The following is a 13,340-nucleotide window of genomic DNA, read 5'->3' as shown; positions in this document are numbered from 1 at the left end:
CGTATTTTTTTGTTTCCAGTAAGTCCTAATAGGAGGGGTGTAAAAGGGTGAAAAATGGGTTGAATGCCTTTAATGAGGATACACATATCTCAGAAACGAAAGATATTACAGAACTGATAATTCGCATATGGAATCTCCTTTAAAAATAAAGAAACACGTATTTTTTAGTTTTTGGAAAAGTCAATTAATGGCGGTTAAACAGGAGTGACAAATTGGGGTGAATTTTTTGAAAGACTATATCTACAGAATATCTTGGAATCGTAAAATGTTACAGACGTAAAAAGTGGGTGTAAATCTCCTGTAAATGTAAAGAAATATAGGTTATTTGTTTTTGGAAACTCTACTTAAGGGGAACCCAAAAGGGGTGAAATTTTAAAATGAGAATTTTTACGGATATCTAAAAAACTTAACATGTTACAGAAGTGAAAAATGGTACTTTTTATCTCTATTAAACATAAAGAAAAGTGTATTTTTAGTTTTCGGAAATACCACTTGGGTGGAGGGCGAGGGGGGGGGGTAAAAGTGACTGAAAATGGTGATGAATTATTTTAATTAGGCTACTGATATCTCAAAAATGAAGATGTTACAGATGTGAAATTTGATATTTGCAATCTGCTTTAAAAGTAAAGAAACACGTATTCTCGGAAAATCCAATGAAGGGGGCGGGGGGGTGAAATAATTGAAACATTAGTTGACTTAATTGTATGAGAATACATACATCTAATACTAAAGTTGTTACAGACGTGAAAATTCATATTTGGATCTCCTTTAAAAACAAAGAAAAAGGCGTTTTGGTGGGGAAATATCTTGGAGGGCGGGAGTGTAAAGGAGTTGAATTCCTTTCATGAGGACACATAAATCAAAAACTGAAGAAGTTAGAGTCGTGATAATTGGTATTTAGAAAATCCTTTACTATTAAAGAAACAAGTATTTTTTTGCGGGAAAATTCATTTAGGGGGAGGAGAGATTATTGTGAAATGAAGTGAAAAAAAGTAAATTATTTTTATGTGGATACTTATATCTCAAAACTGAAGGTAATAGACGTGAACATTGGTGTTTGGAATCTCCCTTAAACATAAAAAAACAAGCATCCTTTTAATTCTTTTTCGGGGGGGCGGGGGGGGTGGCTGTAAATAAACTTAACGGCGGTGGGGTGTAGAAGGAGGTGAGACCAAATGATTTTACTGTTATTAATGTACTTATAAGGATCCTCTGTTGCTCAGGCGGCAGCGCGCCGGCCTCTCACAGCTGGGTTCCGTGGTTCAAATCCCGGTCACTCCATGTGGCATTCGTGCTGGACAAAACGGAGGCGGGACAGGTTTTTCTCCGGATACTCCGGTTTTCCCTGTCATCAGCCATTCCAGCAACACATAATAATAATAATAATAATAATCCGGACCGTCGTCAAATTGCGGACCGCAATGGAAACGGCTCCTGGACGGGTAATGACTAAGAATGCAGTCCGGTCGCGGGTTCAGTGCCGCCAAGGCACCCAGTATGACAGCACGCCGGATCTTCTGAAGGATTATATCCGTATTAAAAATATTATAGGAAAAGATGGCAAAGATTTACGGACCCAATTGACCTGGAGGAATACCTGAGCCTAACCCGGGAAGTACGAAATCGATTGCTGTAAAGGAAGATTTAAAAATGGGAGGAAACGTGCCGTAAAATAATAGATCGGGAATTTTGGTGGATTCTCGCAGAGAACGAGTCAGATCGCGAATTTCGGCGGATTATATATCTAAAACAATAAGCATTCAATTATAAATTTCAGTATAATACCGTAGCGAAGCACGGGTATCTTGCTAGTTTGTTTATATAAATTCTACATATTTCAATATTTATGTATATATGAACAAACTAAAACAAATAGGACATATTAAAGTGGTGTAGTTATTCATATGAGAGCCTCCGCGGCTCAGACGGCACCGCGTCGGCCTCTGTGGATACCGTGGTTCAAATCGCGGTCGCTCCATGTAAGATTTGTGCTGGACAAAGCGGAGGCGGGACAGGTTTTTCTCCGGGTACTCCGGTTTTCCCTGTCATCTTTCATTCCAGCAACATTCTCCATTCTCATTTCATGGCATCTATCAGTCATTAATAAATCACTTTGGGAGTGGCGACCCCATCGTACTAATAGCTTATATCTGCTTCATTCATTCCCATCCCTGACCCGATCAATGACTGGAAAACAGGTTGTAGGTTTTCATTTTCAGTTATTCATATGAACCTTTTCTCTAATTTTATCTACGATAATTGGAGGAAAGCAATAAATAGAAAACTCGTTTGAATGATAAAGCACGCGAAGCAACATTACATGTATGTAATTTATTTCGAGGTTACAAATTTAAAGTTTCATAATATATTATTAGAAATTACTTGAGATATTTTAATTCACAAAGTATTTCTTTGATTACTTTCATTTAGCTTCACAGTTCAGCGTTTGGAAATATATAATGTGAAAAATTTCAACATCACTGCACAAACAGTTACTACGAAAAACTTTTATATTGAAGAATATAACAAATATTGAGAAAAGTCGTATTAAAAATTCAATTAAAATTAAAGAATGTTTGCCGCTGCCATATTAAATACTCCCATTTTTTTCTACATTTCCTTGTATTATTTTGGTAATCTCACGTTACTTTACTCTTTACTTCGCAGCATTTTTATTAGCATAATGTCCGTCTTTGTGGTTAACTGGTTATCGTGCTGGTCTTTAGTCCATGGGATCTTTGGTTCGAGTCACAGCCGCGCGACGTATTTTCACTCTTTCAGAAAGAGTTCCTATTGCAATATGTAAATAATTGTTTACATATTGTAATGCATCATATCAGTATATTATTTTTGAAATAAGGTGCTTACGGCAGGAACGCTTGACCCGAAAAGGAGGAAAAGGAGTGACGAAAACCAAACGTGTGCATTCGGGAGATAGTGGGTTCGAACCCCACTGTCGGCAGCACTGAAGATGGTTTTCTGCGGTTTCCCATTTTCGGACCAGGCAAATTCTCGGGCTGTACCTTAAATGAGGCCACGGACGATTCTTTCCCGCTCCTGGGCCTTTCCTATCCCATCGTCGCCATCTGTGTCGGTGCGACGTAAACCAAGTAGCAAAAACCTAAATCAAACGTGGAACTTATTGAGGAGTAAAGGTGAATAAGGAGGTATTCCCCTTCTGGAGATGGTTGTTTTCTTGTAATTTGCACCAATTTATTTCTGGTTAAACCTTTTTCTTCTGTCCATGGAGACGAAATACGTCGTGCGTGAATAGGTAGGCATTTCTGATGTATCCTTCTCTTCCACCTTTCTTCAACGTGTCAACAGACTTCCAGTTTAGGCCTATGCACCAGTTGACACTTGTTCAGTATTCAGTGAGGTTCACAGAACTGTTTTGTTACGACTGCGCGCGTGTTTATTCAAACTAAGAATAAGTAAGGAACGATTAGCAACAAGACGGAAGGCAGTACAAATCATAATAGTGGTTAGTACACGTTGGTAAAGTCAAAAGGAACTGTGATAAATCCTTTGAGTCAAGGAATACGAAAAAAAATTAGTCCCTATACTCACAATCAGATAACTCTGTAAGGATATCATCAAATATTTTGAAAATATGGAGTTTGAAAGAAACATTATTATTTCGTAATTTCTGGCAAGTTGGGAGCTACTGTCTATAGTACCTTGAAAACTGCTTGGTTGGAATGACCGTAAGAAATCGAGAATTGTAAACAAACCTAGTAGGACACATCGAATCATTGACTACGATGTCTCAGTAAATGGTGAATAAATGACTGTCACCTGGCATTCATTAGCATTCACGGCATAAGTAAAAAGGAGAGTGCACATCGGTTCCGGTAGTCAAGAGTGCTTCAAGGACTGGATTTGTTCAGATATCAGAAGGAACGAAGTCCTGGCAACTAAATCACTGGCAATGGGAAGCAGTTTGTTAATGACCACGTTGAATTTCCTGCTTCACTCTCTAGTCACTTACCGGGCGAGTTGGCCGCGCGGTTAGAGGCGCGCGGCTGTGAGCTTGCATCCGGGAGATAGTGAGTTCGAATCCCACTGTCGGCAGCCCTGAAGATGGTTTTCCATGGTTTCCCATTTTCACACCAAGCAAATGCTGGGGCTGTACCTTAATCAAGGCCACGGCCGCTTCCTTCCATCTCCTAGGCCTCTCTTATTCCACCGTCGCCATAAGACCTACCTTTGTCGGTGCAACGTAAAGCCAATAGCAAAAAAATTATCTAGTCACTTTATCAGAGTAAAAGTTCCTTTCACGAAATTCACGCCTTCACATTCTTCAATAACGGGACATATCATCGTTGAATATTCGAAAGCAGCTATTGACGATATTTTTAGGGCAATCCTGATATTTTGGAAGTTATTTGAGCAAGCTTAGTATATAGGCTTCTTTTGGACATGGATTTTTACAGAGGTGCTCATTACTAAAACGAAATTGCCGATTAATGTCAAAAATCTTTTTAATCGACTCCATCCATTTTATTCTAAGCGTGCTTGGATACACCTATATCTCAAGGCTCACTTTAACAGCTGTCTTGATCGACCAATGGTATCCTTTCAAGTGATGCGTAGTTCTGAAACAACTGCCACCTCCAGTAATCAAGTCCCGAAATTTCCAGTTAGTTTATATTATCTAGAAACTGATGTGTGTAGCTATCACCAATCATAAATGAGACGGTATTGTAAACCATCCATTTTATACTAATCGCCCTTTACTAGTGGAAGGAACTTTAGTCACATCCTGTAGTTTTATTTTATTATGAAACCAATTTCATATGTGCTAATTGCACAGGACTGTTGACCACTAAGTTCTAAACCTTAATAGTGAAGCAATGTAATCAATATAGCATGCATAACTGCATAAATCCAAACTGTCGTGCACGTAGACGAGAAACAATCTGCTTTACTGTCGACATTTAGTAAAACAACGTGAATGATATTGGATTACTGTCAATATTTCGTCAGATGTGAAATAATTTGTTTTACTGTCAATTTTTGGACAGATGTGAAATAATCTGCTTTACTGTCGATTTTTCGTCGAATGTGAAACAATCGGCTTTACTGCCGATTTTGCGACAGATGTGAAATCTACTTTACTGTCAATATTTCTAAAATGACGTGAATTATAGTGGTTTGCTGTTGATATTTAGGCAGATGTGAAATAAGCTGCTTTACTGTCGGTTTTACGACAGTTGTGAAATAACCTGCTTTGCTGCCGATATTTAGTGGACCGGGTGAGTTGGCCGTGCGGTTAGGGGCACGCAGCTGTGAGCTTGCATCCGGGAGATAGTGGGTTCGAATCCCACTGTCGGCAGCCCTAAATATGGTTTCCCGTATTTCCCATTTTCACACCAGGCAAATGCTGGGGTTGTACTTTAAGGTCACGGCCACTCCCCACTCTCAGGCCTTTCCTATCCGATCGTCGCCATAAGAAATATCTATGTCGACGCGGCATAAAACAAATTATAAAAAAGGTATTTGGTGGAATAATGTCAAATAATGTGTAGATGTTTCTTTGAGAGGTTGGGTATACTGGCTTTGACTTCCCATCAAGTGGTCTCTGTTCAGTTGTCAATGCATGTTGAGTTTTCGAAATGAAATATTACGACTAATCAGTTCGGATTCCACGTAAAACTAAAGTTTTATGAGCGGTAATCACGATATCAACAGACACGCAAGTCTTCGGATTTGTATTTTTAAGTCTGAAATTGCAGTTTCAGTCAAGAGTTCCATATTTTAGTTCATGAATTCAACAGTCTACTATAACGATAATACGAACATTCACTCGCTCATATCAATGAGAGTAACCTGTATATTGTGTTGAAAAATATTAATTTATAGTTATTTAAAACCAAAGCTTTGTCATAAAGGGATATAATTAAACTAGCAGAAATTTTGCTCCCAGCTATGAACAGTACGGATTGCAATTTGGAGCAGAAACTCTGCCCATACGTTGACTCTATTTCACACAAATCTCTTAGCGAGCAAAATGCGGTTTACGGGCAAACTTTGTAACATATAATGCACAATACAATGAAGCATCAAGCTTGCTAATTTCAGAGTTCATTATTGTGATCCTGTGACGCAAACCCAAAACTCCCAAACAATGGTGCTGCAGCACGTAACAGAATTTATACTGTCGGGAGGAAGGGATGAGGTTGGAGTAGCAGCAGCATATGTTTTGTTACATCACGTGCGCCCATACAATGTAATAGTCAGTCCCTATATAGAGAGATGAAATTAAATTTCTATTCATCTTCCTCTCGAAGTTATGCTGGTGGAATAACTGTTTAATATAGCCTCATATGTTCTCTGGTAACGTATCTCATGGTTTCGCACCAGAGTGAAACTTGTCAGGGAGTCAAATAGGTCACTTTTAAGGTCATAGTGTGACCGAGTACAAAATAGATAAAAGTATTAGGTGTACATGCATGTGTGAAAATAATTCAAAATATATTATTAAAAAACACGCGTGGGGGCTTGAGAGACTGTCCTGCTGCATTTCCGTGAAAATAACGCCGGGGATAAATCTGACCTCTAGTGGAAATAAATACGGTACAAAGAAGATAGTCATTAAGTGCAGTATTATTATTTGGAAACTGTCTCCCATTGGAGATAGTCCCTTCAGTCTCAGTATACTCTCAAAATGTTGTTTACAATGAATGACATACAATATTTTTTATTTATGTATGTGCTGGACTAAAATTTCGCATGATTTTTTCAGCACCAATTGACAAGTGACAGATGATGATTACAGCAAGATATACCAGTGATCAATTGTCACTTCAGTAAATATATTAATGAGGAATGAATGAATAAATAAATACACCGATTAACAAATTTTATTTTCACGCAACTTATATTATTTACTGTGAGCCAACTCCAATATTGGGAGATGGAGCATTATTACCGTACCTAAAGGATTATGTATTCTAAAGTGATCCTTCTAAAAAATAGGCCCTTAATTCGAATAATATATTTTTCGTGTTTTATTCGGAATTCAATTTTGAACATTTAAAACAATTTTGTTGTTTTATGTAAAAAATATATTTTATATTGATTTTAAGTAAATTTTACAAAAATGATTGCAGGCAAAGTGACTTTAAAGTTAAACTATATTAATCATTAAACATCTTACGAAATATTAGGAGAGTTTTAATGGAGATTTCAGTAAATTCAATGGGTGCTGAAAATGTGAAAAAAATATTTAATAATAATAATGTTATTTGCTTTACGTCCCACTAACTACTTTTAAGGTCTTCGGAGACGCCGAGGTGCCGGAATTTAGTCCCGCAGGAGTTCTTTTACCTTCAAATACCACCGGACTGAGCCAGGATCGAACCTGCCAAGTTGGGGTTAGAAGGCCAGCGCCTTAACCGTCTGAGCCACTCAGCCCGGCAAAAAATATATATTTAATTCTATCACGAAATAATAATTCAATAATAACACTTATCCGGAAACTGTAATAATAATAATAATAATAATAATAATAATAATAATAATAATAATAATAATAATAATAATAATTGTTCCGGGGTTGCCCGTAGAGCAGGAAGAGGTTAAAGGAGGTGCCGGGTTGAATGGGTCTATCTACAATATCAAAGTTGAATTAAAACTTTAAAAGGTTATATTTCTTTTCCAAAAACGAACTTAACAATATATTTCACTGAGTGAACATGACAATATATCAGGTACAAATCAATCTTGAAACAAGACTAGGAAAATCCAGGATTCAGAACTTTAACAATTTTGGGCTTCAAGTCCCTATTTTACAATGTCAGAGATACATTGTTCAGTTTACAGAACTTCAATTAAAATAAGAAATCCTTTCGTTAAGGGCAGAAATCCCCAAATCCAAGAGCACTTGCTCCCTCAATTACAAATGTCAAGCCTTCCAGAGGCACCCTTCACAAATACAAAACTTTGAAAAGAGCTAACAGGCTCTCCAGCATTCACCCAATTTTGACCGCCCGCTTAAGGCACCATTACGCACAACTTTTACACTCTCTGGGCTTTCTAGGCACGATTTACAATAGACATTGCTTTTACAGGGGTATTCATAACCCTACCTACTGGGCCTTCATGGAAAAAGAACTGGTTAGATATTGGCCAAAACACAAAATTAATGGAGGCGTACACTTGCACTCCTAGATAATGAAGAATAAAATCCTAACGGGGCTCTTGGCCCAGAGATACAGGAGCTAATCCCAGGCTACTGACGTGACACGAATAATTAATGCATTACGGAAAGGAAGAAAAACAATTACAAAACATAGTCACCTCAAACCAAGATGAAGGGGAGCTCGAGAGGGTAGATTACTCTCTATCCCCGGTTTACAGTTAAAGATTTTATGAAATTTATCCGGAAGAAAGTTACATTTTAGAAAAGTAGGTTACATAACTAAGGATTCCGACCATTCCCCTCGGATTAAGCTGCGGAGCTAGCTACAAAAAGAAAGATGTAATTTATGTGGCCATTATCTTATAGATGTTCTGCTGCCGACTTACGAGGCCGCCCGCCTCCTGCTTAAACACACACACTCAGACGACGATCAATTGGCCAAGAAACGTGAAAAGCCGCAGTTGATATACCCTCAGGGAAGGTTCGAGATCATTCAAGATTAATCTGGACTCACCCTCTTAAATTTTATTGGCTAACGCAAAGTGAACAAGAAATGCGGGATTGGTTGAAAATTAATTACAAAAATTCCTGGTTGGCTAGATTCAAATTTGGCAGAAGGAAAAGGAAGTACTGCCAACCCAAAAATAAATGAACATAGATCAGTTAGGAAAAACCTAGGAATACAAAACTTCTTTAAGTTATAAGTTCTTACACCTTGCTCCAGGGTGCATGATCATAGTTTTTTGGTAGTGTCATCTATGGAACAATGTCCAAACTTCTTGATGAATGGCAAACAAAACAAGGAAAATTCACTTAGTTTAGGAAACTTCACAACAAAACAATTACTCAATTTTTCAGTGGTGACATCTTCTGATTAAAGTTCTAAGTTCCTGTTGTAGCAGTTTCCACTTCAGTTCTCTAGAGGAGTTTATTTAGGTGCTAATTTTGAATGCGCGGCGTTGAGGTTTACCTCCCGGTACATTAATAATAATAATAATAATAATAATAATAATAATAATAATAATAATAATAATAATAATAATAATAATAATAATAACTAGCTGTGAGCTTGCATCAGGGAGATAGTGGGTTCGAACCCCACTCTCGGCAGCCCTAAAGATGGTTTTCCGTGGTTTCCCATTTTCACACCAGGCAAATGCTGGGGCTGTACCTTAATTAAGGCCACGGCCGCTTCCTTCCAACTCCTAGCCCTTTCCTGTCGCATCGTCGCCATAAGACATATATGTGTCTGTGCGACGTTAAGCCAATAGCAAAGAAAAAAATGTTGAAACTGCCTCCCTTCGTTGTTCAGGCATTTCTGGCACCTGTTTAGGTAATTGTTCATTATCCTCTGCAGTTCCCTCTGAGAAATGGCAGGAATTTCTTGACGAATGTTATTTCGAAGTTCATCTAAAGTGTGCGGATTTGAGATAAAAGTCGCAGGGGCTAAATCGGGGAACGATGAGGCCATATATTGTTAGTGATAACTCTATCTTCAAACATTGCAGAGATTTCCTGTAAGGAGAAGCGAGCTGTATGTGACGTCGCAGACTTACTACTTTCCCTCTCGGTTAATTCTGCAAAAAACGGTCGAAAAACGGTTTGCACTTATCATAATTGATAGTTTCCGAGAAAATTATTGGTCCTATTATCCTCTCGCCCCTAATAGTCCAACAAACTCCTATTTTTGCATCGTACAGTGGTACTTGGTGAAGCTCATTAGGCTCTTCATTACTACATTCACGATTATTTTTTGTATTAATATACTCATTTAGGTGAAGCCACTAATCTATGAATCGAAGTCCGACGCGGAACATGAACATCGAGTACAGTGTTCGATTCTAGTCTTGATCACATATTTAGTGTTTTGAACACATCAATTAATGTTCTGATCACATCTCTTAGAACAAAGGTATACCCCAGACATGTTGTAAACACATCAATCGATGTTCTGATCATATGTTGTATCGAGTACAGTGTTCGATTCTAGTCTTGATCATTTATTTAGTGATCTGAACACATCAATCAATGTTCTGATCACATGTTGAAGTTAACGGCATCGATTCTAGTCTTGTTTTGTTTTAATCTGATTTTCTTAGAACAAAGGTATCCTCTGACATGTTCTAAATACATGCTGTACCGTGTTCGGTTCTAGTTAGTGATCTGAACACATCAATCAATGTTCTAATCACATGTTGAAGATAACAACATCGATTTTAGTCTTGTTATGTTTCACAAGTCTAATCATGCACACTAATGTTATCGCTGCACACTCTTGCCTTTGCGATGCGTGTTCGATAAAGCTATGCCTTGACAGAGGAGGAGGAGGCCGAGGAGGTCGGGGGAGGAGGTAGAGGAGGTGTCGTATAGTCTCCTTCAAGATAGTAGATGAGAGACTAGGTTCGCGAATGCACTAATGTTTGATGATGATAGCTAACGGAATTTTTTCAATTTATCCGCCACCACATGTTAAATGTATATAGCTAAAGAGTGCAGCACGATGCTTTGTTGATTAAAGTTGGCAGCTTGTGAAATATAATTTTTCGAATTGTCCTCCACCACATGTTACAAGTATGTAGCTAAAGAGGGCAGCACGGTGCTCTCTCGATTAAAGATGGCTGCTGTCAAATATAATTTTTCAAATTGTCCACCTCAAAGGTAAGTAGCTAAAGAGGGCAGCACTAAGGTTAGCGATGCAAGATGGCGGATGACAGCTGTTACCTAGAAATTATCCGCAAGATAGCAGCACGGTGCTCTGTTGATTAAAGATGGCAGCTTGTCAAATAGAATTTTTTGAAATTGTCTGCCTCAAAGCTAAGTAGCTAAAGAGGGCAGCACGATGCTCTGTTGATTAAAGATGGCGGATGACAGCTGACAAAAATAAAGCACGTGGATTTTGTTTCCAAACAAGAGCATGTGGAATTTACCGTCACCACATTTCGAAGGTAAGTAGCTAAAGAGTGCAGCACGGTGCTCTCTTGATTAAAGATGGCGGATGACAGCTGTCAAAAAAGCACGTGGATTTGTTTCCAAACAAGAGCACGTGGAATTTTCCGCCACCACATTTCAAAGGTATGTAGCTAAAGAGGGCAGCACGGTGCTCTGTTGATTAAAGATGGCTGCTGTCAAATAGAATTTTTTTTTCAAATCGCCCTCCTCTAAAGAGTGCAGCACTGAGGTTTGCGATATAAGATGGTGGATGACAGCTGACGGAATTACCAGTAGTGCCGTAAAGAGTGCAGCACGGTGCTCTCTTGATTAAAGATGGCGGATGACAGCTGTCAAATAGCAGGTGGATTTGTTTACCGATTCAAATCTCGCGCTAGTAAGGTTAAGTTGGCAGCACTGAGATTTAGGACCGTCAATATGGCAGCAATGAGGTTAGCGATGCGTTATTGTCGATGATAGCTGTCAAAAAGCACGTGGCTTTGTTTACTAATTCAAATTTCCCGCCGGTGGAGGAGCGGGCCCTAGGAAGGCCCTTCGGGTGGCGGCGGAGGAGCGGGCCCCTGGGAGCCGGCGGAGGCGAGGGCCGCAGAACCCCCATTATACCTACTGTCCCGGGCTCGATTCACGGCTGGTTCGGGAATTTTAACTATCATTGGTTAGTTTCGCTGGTACGGGAGTTGAGTGTATTTGTCGTCTTCATCATCATTTCATCCTCATCACGACGCGCAGATCGCCTGACGGCATCAAATCAAAAGACCAGCATCTGGTGAGCCGAACTTGTTCTCGGACACTCCCAGCATTAAAAGCCATACGCCATTTCATTTTCTGCCGCCATTATCTCAGACATTAAGAATAGATGTATTCATGTGAAAAAATTATTACGTTTGCTTATCATTTCCTCTACTTGCCTTCGCAACATAACCAGCAACTGTAGGAAGTTATTTAACATTATTTGGTGTATGTCGCACCGACACGGATAGGTTTTATGACGGCGGTAATTTACGAGAGGGCTAGGAATGGGAAAGAAGCGACCGTGGTTTTAATTAAGGTACAGCCCCCAGCATTTGTCTGGTGTGAAAACTGGAAAACTCGGATAATCATTTTCAGGGCTGTCGATGGTGTGGTTCGAACCCACTATCTCATCAATGGTAGCTGATAGCTACGTGACCGAAACCAAACAACTACTTGCCCGGTTTCTAAATCCGATACAATACCCGTGTGTCAATTTCGCTGCACCAATTGACATTTCCCCTGTCGGTGTGCATAAAATTCTTATAACGATGTTTCAGAACAAACTACTTTATTCTTTCGAAACAAAATAAATAGATTTTAAGCCGAAAGAGCTAAGGACGAGATGAGACCTCAGACGTCGGACTTCAGACCTATCTCTCTCACTTCCCCCACTAGGACCACCCCCACATGAGATAAAATTCTTCGATGTTGAGAGACAACTCTTGGACTGTGACTAGCATTGCTGTAAAACAGCTTAAGGATATACTATCACGAGCAATTGAATTAAAGGTTAGCTGCCGTAGTGGGGAAATGGCTAGGTGCTGGGCCCTGCGAATATAATACAGGGTGGACAAAATAAGTGTCCCCGAAAATATTTATAAGTGACGCGTAATTGACCCTTGTTTATGAACAGGAGAGCTGGCCATCACAGGAAAGTGCTGGAAACCGTGATTTCGATGCACCAATCGGTTGCTCTTACATGTGTGCGCGTGCGCATCTCCCGAATTTCCCGAGTACGTCGCTGTGTCATTATGTGTGAGTTAGTGAGAAGAGCAGACATGTTTAATGGCCAGTTAAATGCAACACAAAATGGGGCTCACGATAAAAAAAATGCGCGTGTTCATTGTCGAGTGGTATGAAAAGCACGATTAGTGGAAAACCTGTGCGGAATTGTTTGCGCAAGTGTTTAAGAATGGTAGTGTTTTCGGCAAAGCATCCAGCAAAGTCTGTAATGCAAAACCTAGTGTCAAAATGGCGAAAAACTGGCTCTGTAGCAAATAAAAACCGTGACTATCAAAAACAAAAAGGCAATAGATTCCTCTTACCAGCAAGGTACAGTTCAAGCCGGTAGTGATATCCTCGTATGGGGAATGTTCAAGGATAAAATGGAACCCCTGCTACATTTGACGATGTCCATTACAGGTGAACGTTTCAGAAACCTGATGACAGATCATGAACACACTTTTGTTCGCTCCCAGGACCTCTCAGGTAACCTACACCTACAGTAGCCTAC

The sequence above is a fragment of the Anabrus simplex genome, chromosome 4 (assembly GCF_040414725.1).
Source record: "Anabrus simplex isolate iqAnaSimp1 chromosome 4, ASM4041472v1, whole genome shotgun sequence".
NCBI lineage: Eukaryota > Metazoa > Arthropoda > Insecta > Orthoptera > Tettigoniidae > Anabrus > Anabrus simplex.
The sequence above is the reverse complement of the archived record's forward strand: the minus strand, read 5'-3'. Positions refer to the sequence as shown.